The sequence below is a fragment of the Ranitomeya imitator genome, chromosome 2 (genome assembly GCF_032444005.1).
Source record: "Ranitomeya imitator isolate aRanImi1 chromosome 2, aRanImi1.pri, whole genome shotgun sequence".
Taxonomy (NCBI): Eukaryota; Metazoa; Chordata; class Amphibia; order Anura; family Dendrobatidae; genus Ranitomeya; species Ranitomeya imitator.
Genome location: NC_091283.1, coordinates 198,389,301 through 198,403,625, shown reverse-complemented (window position 1 = coordinate 198,403,625; position 14,325 = coordinate 198,389,301).

The window sequence follows — 14,325 nt, the reverse complement described above, 5'->3', positions numbered from 1 at the left end:
AGTATAATGGGCTAAATAGTGTACGTGTTTAATTCAGCGTGTGCAAGGAGCAAAATTAAATAGAGCAACCTTTGACTTGTGCATCATTAATGCTGTTCAAGGTGTGGCTCTTGTACCTTGCAACACCTGAGGGGGGGGGTTAAAGGTAACCTTTGAAATTGGTTCAACTAGGCTTCGGCCTACACTCTGCTCCTCTACTCCTCCTGCTGACCCTGGGCTCAAACACCGCTAGTTTTTGCCCGGAAATGCTAGCTGCACAGAGAAAAACACCAGCCAATGTGTTAGTGGGGTTCAGCACCGCCAGCTGTTCCCCCGCTGTGTAGCCGGCATCGTGTCCAGCACAAGCCACGCTGGCACAACCGACCAAAAGCTGCCACCAGTGCAGGCTTCGGCCTACACTTTGCTCCTCTCCTCCTCCTCCTGCTGACCCTGGGCTCTAACACCGCTAGTTTTTGCCCGGACATGCAATCTGCACAGAGAAAAACACCAGTCAATGTGTCAGTGGGGTTCAGCAACGCCAGCTGTTCCCCTGCTGTGTAGCTTGCAACGTGACCTGCAAACGCCACGCAGGCACATGAACTGAAATTGAAGGGAGCCTGCCCCCCACCCACAGGTGTTTCTATGTATAACAGCCACCTTGTACAGCAGTACTGCTGCATTTGTACGAGGTGGCTGACTTTTTCTCCTTGCCCACGTGGAACTCAACACGTAGAAAATGTGTCTCATTAGAGACCATTACAATGTCCCTGAGGTGTGACTTTCCTTTGTAATGACACGCAGCACCACCCTTGTTAGCGCTGCCCGTCTTTTGACATCATTGGTTAGCTGGCTGCGCCTGTGCATCTCCCCTGCTCGAAACAACGCCCCTCGGTGTCTTATTTTTTTGGACAGCGAGGGTGTGATTGATGGGCATGTGCAGTGCATATGTTTGCCTGTGTTCACTCATCTCCTTCCGCCTTCTTCAGACTGGGTGTCCTCATGGCCTCGGCAGGCGATAAGGGATCAGATGAGGCCGTCCAGTCTGAAGCAGGTGTAAGGACATGTGTGAGCGGCAAACATATTTACTGCACCAGGGCACGAATCCCAGCACCGCAGTGTGATTTTTTAAAAACACACTGTGGGTCTGGGATTCATGTCCATCGCTAACCGCAACGGCCAACATGAAATGAGGTCATAAGACAGGAAGCGCTCACAGCGCATGGCCAAAGGATCACAAGAGCGCAGACTCCTGTACAGCAACTAACAACGCTCAGGAAGCTGCGCCCATGCAAAAAGGTGTTGTTTTCGACACCTGTGCTGCTTTTCTTTAAAAAGACAAGTCACGCCTCCACTACTGTTAAACAGTATAATGGGCTAAATAGTCTACGTGTTGCATTCAGCTTGTGCAAGTAGACAAATTAATAGAGCAACCTTTTACTTGTGCAGCATTAATGCTGCAGAAGGAGTGGCTCTTGTTCTTTGTAACACCTGAGGGGGGGTTAAAGGTAACCTTTGAAATTGGTTCAACTAGGCTTCGGCCTACACTCTGCTCCTCTCCTCCTCCTGCTGACCCTGGGCTCTAACAACGCTAGTTTTTGCCCGGAAATGCTAGCTGCACAGAGAAAAACACCAGCCAATGTGTTAGTGGGGTTCAGCAACGCCAGCTGTTCCCCCGCTGTGTAGCCGGCATCGTGTCCAGCACAAGCCACGCTGGCACAACCGACCAAAAGCTGCCACCAGTGCAGGCTTCGGCCTACACTTTGCTCCTCTCCTCCTCCTCCTGCTGACCCTGGGCTCAAACACCGCTAGTTTTTGCCCGGAAATGCTAGCTGCACAGAGAAAAACACCAGCCAATGTGTTAGTGGGGTTCAGCAACGCCAGCTGTTCCCCCGCTGTGTAGCCGGCATCGTGTCCAGCACAAGCCACGCTGGCACAACCGACCAAAAGCTGCCACCAGTGCAGGCTTCGGCCTACACTTTGCTCCTCTCCTCCTCCTCCTGCTGACCCTGGGCTCAAACACCGCTAGTTTTTGCCCGGAAATGCTAGCTGCCCAGAGAAAAACACCAGCCAATGTGTTAGTGGGGTTCAGCACCGCCAGCTGTTCCCCTGCTGTGCAGCTTGCAACGTGACCTGCAAACGCCACGCAGGCACATGAACTGAAATTGAAGGGAGCCTGGCCCCCACCCCCAGGTGTTTCTATGTATAACAGCCACCTTGTACAGCAGTACTGCTGCATTTGTACAAGGTGGCTGATGTTTTCTCCTTGCCCACGTGGAACTCAACACGTACAAAATGTGTCTCTTTGAGACCATTCCACTGTCCCTGAGGTGTGACTTTCCTTTCTAATGATACGCAGCACCCCCCTTGGTAGCGCTTCCCGTCTTCTGACATCATTGGTTGGCTACTTGCGCCTGTTCGTCCGCCCTGCCTGAATAAAATGCTCCTCGTTGTCTTAATTATTTTGACTGCGAGGGTGTGATTGATGGGCACGAGCAGTGCATATCTTCGCCTGTCTTAACTCATCTCCTTCAGCCTTCTTCAGACTGTGCAGCCTCATGGCCGCGGCATGCGAGAAGGGATCAGCAGAGGCCGCCCAGTCTGAAGCAGGTGTAAGGACGTGTGTGAGCGGCCAAAATATTTACTGCTCAAGGCCACGAATCCCAGCACCGCAGTGTGGCTTTATGAAAAGACACTGTGGGTCTGGGATTTATGGCCATCGTTAACCGCACCGGCCAACATGAAATGATGTCATAAGATGGGCAGCGCTAACAGGGCATTGCCAAGGGATAACACAAGAGCGCAGACTCCTGTACAGCAAATAACAACGCTCAGGAAGCTGCTCCAAGCACCAAGGCGTTATTTTGGACACCTGTGCTGCGTCTCATCAAAAAACCAAGTCACGCATCCACTACAGTTTGACTGTAGAATGGGGTAAATTGTGTATGTCTTTCATTCAGCGTGTGCAAGTAGACAAATTAATAGAGCAACCTTTCACTTGTGCAGCATTAATACTGCACAAGGTGTGTCTCTTGTACTTTGTAACACCTGAGGGGGGGGTTAAAGGTTTCCTTTGAAATTGGTTCAACTAAGCTTCGGCCTACACTCTGCTCCTCTCCTCCTCCTCCTGCTTCAACACGGGCTCTAACATCGCTAGTTTTTGCCCGCAAGTGCTAGCTGCACAGAGAAAAACACACGCCATTGTGTTAGTGGGGTTCAGCAACGCCAGCTGTTCCCCCAGTGTGTAGCCGGCAAAGTGTCCTGCAAACGCAACGCAGACACAAAGCTGCCTCCAGTGCAGGCTTCGGCCTACACTCATCTCCCCCTGCTTACCCTTTGCTCCAACACCGCTAGTTGGGGCTCTAGGAAGACAATCTTTAATAGGCAAGGCAACGCATCCGTGTTCCAGCACCGCCAGCTGGTTCTCGGCAGTGTTCTTGTCACAGGTACTCCCTCGTGCCAAGCCTGGTTTCAGCACCGTCAGCTGTTTCCGGGTTGTGTCAACTTCACTGAGACGCCTATGCTTGCCCCGTCGTGGTGCGGTCGAGTTAGCCAACTCCAGGGTGCCTCCAGTTTAGGAGCTTCCTATGTGGGCTGCGTGAACTGGTAGTCAAGGCTGGTTATGTAGTGCCAGTAGGCCCAGCTCCCCCTGTAGGACTGTTGGGGTTCGGTAACTGCGGCTGCCTCGCGGCCTAGCTGTTCTCTCCTCTCCTGTGGACCTTCGGGTCCACCACCTGGTTCCAGCACCGTCAGCTGGTTCCGGGCCGAGCCTTTGGCTTAGGTGCCTCCTCCTGGGTATCCGAGTTCCGCCAACGCCAGGCGGTCCTTGGTAGTGCTTTTAAGCGCGGGCACCTACAGCTTAGTAACCGGGTTCCAGCACCGTCAGCTGGTCCTCGGTCGTGCCATTGGCTCTTGCACACTGGGGCAACGCATCCGGGTTCCAGCACCGCCAGCTGGTTCTCGGCAGTGTTCTTGTCACAGGTACTCCCTCGTGCCAAGCCTGGTTTCAGCACCGTCAGCTGTTTCCGGGTTGTGTCAACTTCACTGAGACGCCTATGCTTGCCCCGTCGTGGTGCGGTCGAGTTAGCCAACTCCAGGGTGCCTCCAGTTTAGGAGCTTCCTATGTGGGCTGCGTGAACTGGTAGTCAAGGCTGGTTATGTAGTGCCAGTAGGCCCAGCTCCCCCTGTAGGACTGTTGGGGTTCGGTAACTGCGGCTGCCTCGCGGCCTAGCTGTTCTCTCCTCTCCTGTGGACCTTCGGGTCCACCACCTGGTTCCAGCACCGTCAGCTGGTTCCGGGCCGAGCCTTTGGCTTAGGTGCCTCCTCCTGGGTATCCGAGTTCCGCCAACGCCAGGCGGTCCTTGGTAGTGCTTTTAAGCGCGGGCACCTACAGCTTAGTAACCGGGTTCCAGCACCGTCAGCTGGTCCTCGGTCGTGCCATTGGCTCTTGCACACTGGGGCAACGCATCCGGGTTCCAGCACCGCCAGCTGGTTCTCGGCAGTGTTCTTGTCACAGGTACTCCCTCGTGCCAAGCCTGGTTTCAGCACCGTCAGCTGTTTCCGGGTTGTGTCAACTTCACTGAGACGCCTATGCTTGCCCCGTCGTGGTGCGGTCGGGTTAGCCAACTCCAGGGTGCCTCCAGTTTAGGAGCTTCCTATGTGGGCTGCGTGAACTGGTAGTCAAGGCTGGTTATGTAGTGCCAGTAGGCCCAGCTCCCCCTGTAGGACTGTTGGGGTTCGGTAACTGCGGCTGCCTCGCGGCCTAGCTGTTCTCTCCTCTCCTGTGGACCTTCGGGTCCACCACCTGGTTCCAGCACCGTCAGCTGGTTCCGGGCCGAGCCTTTGGCTTAGGTGCCTCCTCCTGGGTATCCGAGTTCCGCCAACGCCAGGCGGTCCTTGGTAGTGCTTTTAAGCGCGGGCACCTACAGCTTAGTAACCGGGTTCCAGCACCGTCAGCTGGTCCTCGGTCGTGCCATTGGCTCTTGCACACTGGGGCAACGCATCCGGGTTCCAGCACCGCCAGCTGGTTCTCGGCAGTGTTCTTGTCACAGGTACTCCCTCGTGCCAAGCCTGGTTTCAGCACCGTCAGCTGTTTCCGGGTTGTGTCAAGCTCACTGAGACACCTATGCTTGCCTCGTCGTGGTGCGGTCGGGTTAGCCAACTCCAGGGTGCCTCCAGTTTAGGAGCTTCCTATGTGGGCTGCGTGAACTGGTAGTCAAGGCTGGTTCTGTAGTGCCAGTAGGCCCAGCTCCCCCTGTAGGACTGTTGGGGTTCGGTAACTGCGGCTGCCTCGCGGCCTAGCTGTTCTCTCCTCTCCTGTGGACCTTCGGGTCCACCACCTGGTTCCAGCACCGTCAGCTGGTTCCGGGCCGAGCCTTTGGCTTAGGTGCCTCCTCCTGGGTATCCGAGTTCCGCCAACGCCAGGCGGTCCTTGGTAGTGCTTTTAAGCGCGGGCACCTACAGCTTAGTAACCGGGTTCCAGCACCGTCAGCTGGTCCTCGGTCGTGCCATTGGCTCTTGCACACTGGGGCAACGCATCCGGGTTCCAGCACCGCCAGCTGGTTCTCGGCAGTGTTCTTGTCACAGGTACTCCCTCGTGCCAAGCCTGGTTTCAGCACCGTCAGCTGTTTCCGGGTTGTGTCAAGCTCACTGAGACACCTATGCTTGCCTCGTCGTGGTGCGGTCGGGTTAGCCAACTCCAGGGTGCCTCCAGTTTAGGAGCTTCCTATGTGGGCTGCGTGAACTGGTAGTCAAGGCTGGTTATGTAGTGCCAGTAGGCCCAGCTCCCCCTGTAGGACTGTTGGGGTTCGGTAACTGCGGCTGCCTCGCGGCCTAGCTGTTCTCTCCTCTCCTGTGGACCTTCGGGTCCACCACCTGGTTCCAGCACCGTCAGCTGGTTCCGGGCCGAGCCTTTGGCTTAGGTGCCTCCTCCTGGGTATCCGAGTTCCGCCAACGCCAGGCGGTCCTTGGTAGTGCTTTTAAGCGCGGGCACCTACAGCTTAGTAACCGGGTTCCAGCACCGTCAGCTGGTCCTCGGTCGTGCCATTGGCTCTTGCACACTGGGGCAACGCATCCGTGTTCCAGCACCGCCAGCTGGTTCTCGGCAGTGTTCTTGTCACAGGTACTCCCTCGTGCCAAGCCTGGTTTCAGCACCGTCAGCTGTTTCCGGGTTGTGTCAAGCTCACTGAGACACCTATGCTTGCCTCGTCGTGGTGCGGTCGGGTTAGCCAACTCCAGGGTGCCTCCAGTTTAGGAGCTTCCTATGTGGGCTGCGTGAACTGGTAGTCAAGGCTGGTTATGTAGTGCCAGTAGGCCCAGCTCCCCCTGTAGGACTGTTGGGGTTCGGTAACTGCGGCTGCCTCGCGGCCTAGCTGTTCTCTCCTCTCCTGTGGACCTTCGGGTCCACCACCTGGTTCCAGCACCGTCAGCTGGTTCCGGGCCGAGCCTTTGGCTTAGGTGCCTCCTCCTGGGTATCCGAGTTCCGCCAACGCCAGGCGGTCCTTGGTAGTGCTTTTAAGCGCGGGCACCTACAGCTTAGTAACCGGGTTCCAGCACCGTCAGCTGGTCCTCGGTCGTGCCATTGGCTCTTGCACACTGGGGCAACGCATCCGGGTTCCAGCACCGCCAGCTGGTTCTCGGCAGTGTTCTTGTCACAGGTACTCCCTCGTGCCAAGCCTGGTTTCAGCACCGTCAGCTGTTTCCGGGTTGTGTCAAGCTCACTGAGACACCTATGCTTGCCTCGTCGTGGTGCGGTCGGGTTAGCCAACTCCAGGGTGCCTCCAGTTTAGGAGCTTCCTATGTGGGCTGCGTGAACTGGTAGTCAAGGCTGGTTATGTAGTGCCAGTAGGCCCAGCTCCCCCTGTAGGACTGTTGGGGTTCGGTAACTGCGGCTGCCTCGCGGCCTAGCTGTTCTCTCCTCTCCTGTGGACCTTCGGGTCCACCACCTGGTTCCAGCACCGTCAGCTGGTTCCGGGCCGAGCCTTTGGCTTAGGTGCCTCCTCCTGGGTATCCGAGTTCCGCCAACGCCAGGCGGTCCTTGGTAGTGCTTTTAAGCGCGGGCACCTACAGCTTAGTAACCGGGTTCCAGCACCGTCAGCTGGTCCTCGGTCGTGCCATTGGCTCTTGCACACTGGGGCAACGCATCCGTGTTCCAGCACCGCCAGCTGGTTCTCGGCAGTGTTCTTGTCACAGGTACTCCCTCGTGCCAAGCCTGGTTTCAGCACCGTCAGCTGTTTCCGGGTTGTGTCAAGCTCACTGAGACACCTATGCTTGCCTCGTCGTGGTGCGGTCGAGTTAGCCAACTCCAGGGTGCCTCCAGTTTAGGAGCTTCCTATGTGGGCTGCGTGAACTGGTAGTCAAGGCTGGTTATGTAGTGCCAGTAGGCCCAGCTCCCCCTGTAGGACTGTTGGGGTTCGGTAACTGCGGCTGCCTCGCGGCCTAGCTGTTCTCTCCTCTCCTGTGGACCTTCGGGTCCACCACCTGGTTCCAGCACCGTCAGCTGGTTCCGGGCCGAGCCTTTGGCTTAGGTGCCTCCTCCTGGGTATCCGAGTTCCGCCAACGCCAGGCGGTCCTTGGTAGTGCTTTTAAGCGCGGGCACCTACAGCTTAGTAACCGGGTTCCAGCACCGTCAGCTGGTCCTCGGTCGTGCCATTGGCTCTTGCACACTGGGGCAACGCATCCGGGTTCCAGCACCGCCAGCTGGTTCTCGGCAGTGTTCTTGTCACAGGTACTCCCTCGTGCCAAGCCTGGTTTCAGCACCGTCAGCTGTTTCCGGGTTGTGTCAACTTCACTGAGACGCCTATGCTTGCCCCGTCGTGGTGCGGTCGAGTTAGCCAACTCCAGGGTGCCTCCAGTTTAGGAGCTTCCTATGTGGGCTGCGTGAACTGGTAGTCAAGGCTGGTTATGTAGTGCCAGTAGGCCCAGCTCCCCCTGTAGGACTGTTGGGGTTCGGTAACTGCGGCTGCCTCGCGGCCTAGCTGTTCTCTCCTCTCCTGTGGACCTTCGGGTCCACCACCTGGTTCCAGCACCGTCAGCTGGTTCCGGGCCGAGCCTTTGGCTTAGGTGCCTCCTCCTGGGTATCCGAGTTCCGCCAACGCCAGGCGGTCCTTGGTAGTGCTTTTAAGCGCGGGCACCTACAGCTTAGTAACCGGGTTCCAGCACCGTCAGCTGGTCCTCGGTCGTGCCATTGGCTCTTGCACACTGGGGCAACGCATCCGGGTTCCAGCACCGCCAGCTGGTTCTCGGCAGTGTTTTTGTCACAGGTACTCCCTCGTGCCAAGCCTGGTTTCAGCACCGTCAGCTGTTTCCGGGTTGTGTCAAGCTCACTGAGACACCTATGCTTGCCTCGTCGTGGTGCGGTCGGGTTAGCCAACTCCAGGGTGCCTCCAGTTTAGGAGCTTCCTATGTGGGCTGCGTGAACTGGTAGTCAAGGCTGGTTCTGTAGTGCCAGTAGGCCCAGCTCCCCCTGTAGGACTGTTGGGGTTCGGTAACTGCGGCTGCCTCGCGGCCTAGCTGTTCTCTCCTCTCCTGTGGACCTTCGGGTCCACCACCTGGTTCCAGCACCGTCAGCTGGTTCCGGGCCGAGCCTTTGGCTTAGGTGCCTCCTCCTGGGTATCCGAGTTCCGCCAACGCCAGGCGGTCCTTGGTAGTGCTTTTAAGCGCGGGCACCTACAGCTTAGTAACCGGGTTCCAGCACCGTCAGCTGGTCCTCGGTCGTGCCATTGGCTCTTGCACACTGGGGCAACGCATCCGGGTTCCAGCACCGCCAGCTGGTTCTCGGCAGTGTTTTTGTCACAGGTACTCCCTCGTGCCAAGCCTGGTTTCAGCACCGTCAGCTGTTTCCGGGTTGTGTCAAGCTCACTGAGACACCTATGCTTGCCTCGTCGTGGTGCGGTCGGGTTAGCCAACTCCAGGGTGCCTCCAGTTTAGGAGCTTCCTATGTGGGCTGCGTGAACTGGTAGTCAAGGCTGGTTCTGTAGTGCCAGTAGGCCCAGCTCCCCCTGTAGGACTGTTGGGGTTCGGTAACTGCGGCTGCCTCGCGGCCTAGCTGTTCTCTCCTCTCCTGTGGACCTTCGGGTCCACCACCTGGTTCCAGCACCGTCAGCTGGTTCCGGGCCGAGCCTTTGGCTTAGGTGCCTCCTCCTGGGTATCCGAGTTCCGCCAACGCCAGGCGGTCCTTGGTAGTGCTTTTAAGCGCGGGCACCTACAGCTTAGTAACCGGGTTCCAGCACCGTCAGCTGGTCCTCGGTCGTGCCATTGGCTCTTGCACACTGGGGCAACGCATCCGGGTTCCAGCACCGCCAGCTGGTTCTCGGCAGTGTTTTTGTCACAGGTACTCCCTCGTGCCAAGCCTGGTTTCAGCACCGTCAGCTGTTTCCGGGTTGTGTCAAGCTCACTGAGACACCTATGCTTGCCTCGTCGTGGTGCGGTCGGGTTAGCCAACTCCAGGGTGCCTCCAGTTTAGGAGCTTCCTATGTGGGCTGCGTGAACTGGTAGTCAAGGCTGGTTCTGTAGTGCCAGTAGGCCCAGCTCCCCCTGTAGGACTGTTGGGGTTCGGTAACTGCGGCTGCCTCGCGGCCTAGCTGTTCTCTCCTCTCCTGTGGACCTTCGGGTCCACCACCTGGTTCCAGCACCGTCAGCTGGTTCCGGGCCGAGCCTTTGGCTTAGGTGCCTCCTCCTGGGTATCCGAGTTCCGCCAACGCCAGGCGGTCCTTGGTAGTGCTTTTAAGCGCGGGCACCTACAGCTTAGTAACCGGGTTCCAGCACCGTCAGCTGGTCCTCGGTCGTGCCATTGGCTCTTGCACACTGGGGCAACGCATCCGGGTTCCAGCACCGCCAGCTGGTTCTCGGCAGTGTTCTTGTCACAGGTACTCCCTCGTGCCAAGCCTGGTTTCAGCACCGTCAGCTGTTTCCGGGTTGTGTCAACTTCACTGAGACGCCTATGCTTGCCCCGTCGTGGTGCGGTCGAGTTAGCCAACTCCAGGGTGCCTCCAGTTTAGGAGCTTCCTATGTGGGCTGCGTGAACTGGTAGTCAAGGCTGGTTATGTAGTGCCAGTAGGCCCAGCTCCCCCTGTAGGACTGTTGGGGTTCGGTAACTGCGGCTGCCTCGCGGCCTAGCTGTTCTCTCCTCTCCTGTGGGCCTTCGGGTCCACCACCTGGTTCCAGCACCGTCAGCTCGTTCTCGGCAGTGTCTTTTGCTCTTGTACCTTCTGCTCCCCATCCTGGTTCCAGTACCGTCAGCTGGTTCCGGGCAGAGCCTTTGGCTTAGGTGCCTCCTTCTGGGTATCCAAGTTCCACCAACGTCAGGTGGTCCTTGGTAGTGCTTTCAGGCACGGGTACCTCCTGCTTAGTAACCGGGTTCCAGTAACGTCAGCTGGTCCTCGGTAGTTCCATTGGCTCTTGGACCTTCGGCTACCCATCCGGGTTCCAGTACCGTCAGCTGGTTCTCGGCAGTGTCTTTTGCTCTTGTACCTTCTGCTCCCCATCCTGGTTCCAGTAACGTCAGCTGGTTCCGGGCAGAGCCTTTGGCTTAGGTGCCTCCTTCTGGGTATCCGAGTTCCGTCAACGTCAGGCGGTCCTTGGTAGTGCTTTTTAGCACGGGTACCTCCTGCTTAGTAACCGGGTTCCAGTAACGTCAGCTGGTCCTCGGTAGTTCCATAGGCTCTTGAACCTTCGGGTAGCCATCCGAGTTCCAGTTCCATCAGCTGGTTCTTGGCATTTTCTCAGCCTTCTTGTACCTTCTGCTACATTTCCAAGTTGAAGACCCTAACGTCGACGACCCGGAAGACCACCACGATGACGACGACACGGAAGACCACCCCGATGACGACGACGACGACGGCGGAGACGACGACGGCGGAGATGACGACACTGGAGACGACGACCCTGGAGACGACAACATGGAAGACCGAGAAGCAGAAGAACAAGAGGCTGCAGAACAAAGAGCAGAAGAACATTAAGCATAAGACTTAATATCAGAGCAAAAGATATTATCTAAATTATATGCAGAAGAAGACTAAGCAGTGTATGGGGGTGAGTCCGTTCCTCCTCGTGGTGCCCCTGGATAAAGCCTGATGCTGCAGGCCAAACTGAACGCGGACAAATGTAACTTTTGTGACTGGCAGAACGGAAGGTGTAATCTTCAAACTTTTATAGATAACAACTACGGGAATGCCTGTCACAAATGAGAATATGATGAAGAAGTAGAATAGGAAGAATAATAACAGTGGAATAAAAAGAATATGTAGAATAAGAAGAATAATAATAGTTGAATAAAATGAATATGAAGAATGTAATAAAAAAAAAAAAATAGGTAGAAGATGAAGAAGAAGATGAATAAGGTGAAGAAGTTGATGTCAAAGATGCTGATGATGATGAAGATGAAAGTGTGGGAAAAGAAAAAAAAAAAGAAAAAAAAGAAGGGGAAGGGCGTGGAATAGTGAAACATCAATATCTGACAAAATAAAAAAAAAATTTACATAGTCAATATCTTTGTCACTCCGAACGTCTTAAAAAAAAACAAAAAACATGCTATTCTATTTGATTGGGATAAACCTCTATGACTTTAATGTCTCCGCCACCTCCCCAAATACATCCGGCATTATTCTTAGTTGTTTTCCTTCATGTAGAATGAACCTACAAGGAAAGAAAGGGTTTATTTTAATTCCGATATTTTGGTCCCATTGACTTGCATTGGGATCGGGTATCGGTATCGGCGATATCCGATATTTTTTGAATATCGGCCGATCCAAACCGATACCGATACTTTCCGATATCGGAAGGTATCGCTCAACACTAGTCATAGGCTATGTTGTGAGGTGAAATTTTAACCCCGCGCTTTCCAATTCACCAAACAATTTTGCCCCTATCTACATAATGGGGAAAAAAGTGAAAGGAAAAGTGTTGGAGGCGTCGCAGCTACAGAAACAAAATTTTGCACAGTCACACGTCTGGACCCTGAGAGCGTCATAGGCTACGTTGTGAGGTGAAATTTTAACCCCGCGCTTTCCAATTCACCAAACTATTTTTCCCCTATCTACATAATGGGGAAAAGTGAAAGGAAAAGTGTTGGAGGCAAATTGACAGCTGCCAGATGTGAACAAGGGGGACTTAAAGAATGAGAGCGATGGCGCCAAAGAGTATATACCGATCAGTTGCTAAGGTGGGGCCCCGACATGAGATACTCACCACACACGGGGATATGAACACACACACAAAATGCGCCACACACTACCACGTGCTTGAACACATATACCACCCTCAGCACACATTTCACCACACATACACCAACCTCGCCACATAAAAGTCGAAACACAAAAGTCGCTGCTCAAAACTCACCACGCGCAAAACTCGCCACATGCAAAAACTAGGCTCACGCAAAACTCGCCACAAGTGCAAAACTCACCTCATGGAAAACTCACCACATGCAAAACTTGCACACGCGGAAAAATTGCCACATGCACAAAATTTGCAACACATGCAAAAGTTGCCTCACACAAAACTTGCACATACTCAAAAGGCACCAGACATAAAACTCACCACGTGCAAAACTCGCCATGCGCAAAACTTGCTGCACACAACTTGCTACACTAACCTGTCACATGCAACTCGACACACAAAAAGTTGCTACACGCATGTTGCCACACAAAACTCATCTCACAAAAGTCGCTACATGCATGTCGCCACACACAACTCAACACACACAACTTGACAGACGAAACTCGCCCTAAAACACACACAAGTCTGGTATTAGCCTTCAAAAATAAAAATCTGATTAATAAGCAGACAAACTACAAGAGCAACAAATGTACCATATAGGAAATACAGCAGCTGTCAGTCACATGACCTGTCTATTATGTGTATGTGTGAGCTAATATATACTGCCAGGGGGAGGGCTTCCTGTTGGCTGGGGATTTATCAGGCTGCCAATTTATCTTACAAATACTGAGGTAAAAATACTGAGCAAATAACGTGTTAACGAGGTCTAATACAGGAGATCACACAGGTATATACTATATACAGGGGAGATGACATACAGGTACATACTATATACAGGAGGAGATGACATACAGGTATATACTATATACAGGAGGAGATGACACACAGGTATATACTATATACAGGAGCAGATTACCTACAGGTATATACTATATACCGGAGGAGATGACATACAGGTATATGCTATATATAGAAGATGACATACAGGTATATACTATATACAGGAGGAGATGACACACAGATATATACTATATACAGGGGAGATGACACACAGGTATATACTATATACAGGAGGAGATGACATACAGGTATATACTATATATAGAAGGAGATGACATACAGGTATATACTATATATAGGAGGAGATGACATACAGGTGTTTACTATATATAGGAGGAGATGACATACAGGTATATACTATATACAGGGGAGATGACACACAGCAGGTATATACTATATACAGGGGAGATGACATACAGGTATATACTATATACAGGAGATGACATACAGGTGTATACTATATATAAGGGAGATGACAAACATGTATATACTGAGGTGAAAATGAGAGGTGTGAGGTGAAAATGAAAAGGTGTGAGTGCAAAATGAGAGGAGTGAGGGAAAATAGTGTAGTGATCGGAAAATGACAGATGTGAGGTCGAAATGACAAGTGTTAGGGGGGAATGAGAGGAGTGAGGGAGAAAATGAGGGATGTGAGGGGGAAAATTAAAGATGTGATTGGGAAAATGAGAGGAGTGATGGGAAAATAAGAGAAGTGACGTGCTATAACTAACCACAGATATTTACTATGCCCAGGCAACGCCGGGCTCTTCAGCTAGTACATATATATATATATTATATACATTTAAACCATCTCTATTTACTCAATATGGAGTACTAGATGGTGGCCCAATTCTAATGCATCGGGTATTCTAGAATATGCATGTCCACGTAGTATATTGCACAGTCCACGTAGTATATTGTCCAGCCACGTAGTATATTGCCCAGCCACGTAGTATATTGCCCAGTGATGTCGTATATTGCCCAGCCACGTAGTATATTGCCCAGTGACATAGTATATTGCCCAGCCACGTAGTATATTGCCCAGCCACGTAGTGTATTGCCCAGCCACATAGTATATTGCCCAGTCACGTAGTATATTGCCTATTTACGTAGTATATTGCCCAGCCACGTAGTATACAGCACAAAGCCACGTAGTATATTGCCCAGCCACGTAGTATATTGCCCAGCCACGTAGTATATTGGCCAGCCACGTAGTATATTGCCCAGCGACGTAGTATATTGCCCTGCCACGTAGTATATTGCCCAGCCACGTAGTATATTGCCCAGTGATGT